We start from the raw sequence: 3429 nt of genomic DNA on the forward strand, positions 1-3429 counted from the left end.
CCACCAATCCCTTTGGATTAGGACCATAGCCTTATGACTTCATTAACCTTAATTATCTCCTAAAAAGCCCTATTTCCCAAAACAGTCATATTGAGAGTTAGCGTTTCAACATATGAATTTTATTTTATGAACAATTCAGTCCATAGCATCTTCCTTCATTCTATCTTCAAAAGTTCACATCCTGCAGAGTTCTGTCCTATGCCTTCTTTTTTCATTCCTTATGCCTGGATAGTTTCATTTACACTCTTGGCTTCAGCTACTTATACATAAGTGAGAGTTAAATCTTTATTGCAAGCCCAGTTGTGTGTATCCAGACACCTTCTGGATGTTTCCACTTGAGTGACCCTCAGAAATCTCAGACTCAATATTACCTGCTCCTCCTCTTGTTTCCTCATCTTCATAATCCATTAGTCACACCAGACAGAAGCTGGAGCACCCTCTCAGCAGCCCCATGGCTCTTGCCCACTCCCACTTCCTCTGCACTCAAGTCATTCAAGCTCCTTTATACCAGTCTGCTTTTAGACCTCAGGACCTTCCAAGAAGGAAAACAGAATGAGAAAGGAGTCAGACTACCTGGATTTGAATTACAATTCCATCCCACCATCACTAATGGTGGAACCTAAGGCAATATACTCCCTGTGCCTCAGCTTCCCCATCTGTAAGATGAGGGTTATTATACTAATACTACCTACCTCATTGTTATGTTGTTGTTATGAGGTGTAAATGAAATAATCCATATAAAGCTCTTAGCTGGGTACGTAATGATAATTCTATTAATTTTAGTTAATATTGTAGTCATTTGCTCATCCTTTCCACTTTCCCTGGATTATCTTTCTCTTCCCTTGTCTCCCTATCAAATACTTATTCATCTTTCAAATTTCAGCCCAAAGGAAATGCTCTTAAACAGATGTATGTTGATACAAGTTGCACAGCTTGATAAAGTTACTTTATAAACTTTGAATTGTACACTTGAAAGGGCTAAATTATATGATTGTAAAAAAAATACATCAAATAAGTTTTATGTATATTTTTTTTTCTAGAGACTCGGGATTTACAGATGAGTAAAACCAGCAAATTGATATAACCAATTATTTATACCAAGAAATAATATTTACACACCAGAATAAAGAAATCAGGTTGATATAACGCAACAGCATAAAAACACTGTTCTACAACTAACAACTTAAGATGATTGATCAAGATCTAAGCCCTGAACACATCAGTGAGTGTCGTGAATTAGCCCAGCATCTCAGCTCCGCTTAGAGATGTGAGGGACTTAGGGATGGCATTCTGCTCCAGACGATAGCATCACATTTTGTGTTGAATCTAAAAGACTCTTTTCTGAGACAAGGAACCCAGCAGGGATTTTTCTCACTTGATTGGGAGGTGAGGTGTTAAAGTCAAATGCTCTTCATTCCACCCCCGCCCCGAGCTCCGCCATGTTGGGTCTTGTGGGTCGTGTGGCCGCTGCCCCAGCCTCTGGGGCCTTTCAGGAACTCAGCCCTTCAGCGCCGCTACCCCAAGCCTAGCTCTTACTGTGAGCCCTCCAACCTGCCAGAGACAATGCCACTTAAATATATCCCTCGCCAAAGGCAGGCGCCGCCACTGGGCACATTGTAGCGGTCATTGGTGCAGCGGTGGATGTCCAATTTGATGAGAGATTGCCACCCATCCTAAATGCCATGGAAGTGCAAGGCAGGGAGACCAGGCTGGTTTTGGAGGTGGCCCAGCATTTGGGTGAGAGCACAGTAAGGACCATTGCCATGGGTTATACAGAAGGCTTGGTTAGAGGCCAGAAAGTCCTGGATTCTGGTGCACCAATCAAAATTCCTGTTGGCCCTGAGACCTTGGGCAGAATCACGAATGTCATTGGAGAATATATTGATGAGAGAGGTCCCATCAAAACCAAACAATTTGCCGCTCTTCATGCTGAGGCTCCTGGATTCATGGAGATGAGGGCTGAGCAGCAAATTCTGGTTACTGGTATCAAGGTTGTGGATCTGCTGGTTTCCTAGGCCAAGGGTGGCAAAACTAGGCTCTTTGGTGGTGCTGGAGTTGGCAAGACAGTACTGATCATGGAGTTAATCAACAACGATGCCAAAGCCCACGGTGTTTACTCTGTGTGTGCTGGTGTTGGTGAGAGGACCTGTGAGGGCAATGACTTATATACCATGAAATGATTGAGTCTGGTGTTATCAGCTTGACAGATGCTACCTCCAAGGTAGTGCTGGTGTACAGTCAAATGAATGAACTGCCTGGTGTTCAGGCCTGGGTAGTTCTGACTGGATTAACTGTAGCTGAATACTTCAGAGACCAAGCAAAGGTCAAGATGCATTGCTGTTGATCAATAACATCTTTCACTTCACCCAGGCTGGCTCAGAAGTGGCTGCTTTAGGGGCTTCCCTGGTGGCACAGTGGTTGAGAGTCTGCCTGCCAATGCAGGGGACACGGGTTCGAGCCCTGGTCTGGGAGGATCCCACATGCCGCGGAGCAGCTGGGCCCGTGAGCCACAATTACTGAGCCTGCGCGTCTGGAGCCTGTGCTCCGCAACAAGAGAGGCTGCGATAGTGAGAGGCCCGCGCACCGCGATGAAGAGTGGTCCCCGCTCGCCGCAACTAGAGAAAACCCTCGCACAGAAATGAAGACCCAACACAGCCATGAATAAATAAATAGATAAATTAAAAAAAAAAAAAGTGGCCGCTTTATTGGGCAGAATCCCTTCTGCTGTGGGTTATCAGCCTACCCTGGCCACTGCCATTGGTACCATGCAGGAAAGAATCACCACCACCAAAAAGGGATCTACCATATCTGTGCAGACTATCTACATGCCTGCTGATGACTTGACTGACCCTGCCCCTGCCACTACCTTTGCCCATTTGGATACTACCACTGTGCTGTCCCATGGTGTTGCTGAGCTGGGCATCTATCCAGCTGTGGATCCACTGGACTCCACCTCTCCCATCAGGGATCCCAACATTGTTGGCAATGAGCACTATGATGTTGCCTGTGGGGTGCAAAAGATCCTACAGGAATACAAATCCCTCCAGGACATCATTGGCATGCTGGATATGGATGAACTTTCTGAAGAAGACAAGTTAATTGTGCTCTGTGCATGGAAAATACAGTATTCTTATCTCAGCTATTCCAAGTGGCTGTAAAATTAAGCTCAAGCATCAGCTCCAACATGAATTCATTTTTTTAATTTTTATCTAGGGCCCATGAATTAATGGTCCCTCTTTCCTCCACTATATCAAGTACCTACTTCTATCACAGTTTCTATATAATTTGTTTACATGTCTGCCTCCCTTTTTTAAATGATGATATTCTTAAGAATAGAAACTATATCTTATGTCTTTGTATCTCTAGCTCCTAGCCCAGCAAAATGAATGAGTGAATGAATGAATGAATGGCAAGTTCTACTTGAATAAT

At 44.3% G+C, this 3429-nt stretch overlaps 1 pseudogene; it reads left to right on the forward strand.

Moving 5' to 3' along the window:
• Positions 1–1436: 1436 nt before the first annotated feature.
• Positions 1437–3202, forward strand: LOC103000484 (ATP synthase subunit beta, mitochondrial-like; annotated as a pseudogene).
• Positions 3203–3429: the final 227 nt, after the last annotated feature.

This window comes from Balaenoptera acutorostrata, chromosome 8 (genome assembly GCF_949987535.1).
Source record: "Balaenoptera acutorostrata chromosome 8, mBalAcu1.1, whole genome shotgun sequence".
NCBI classification, from domain to species: Eukaryota; Metazoa; Chordata; class Mammalia; order Artiodactyla; family Balaenopteridae; genus Balaenoptera; species Balaenoptera acutorostrata.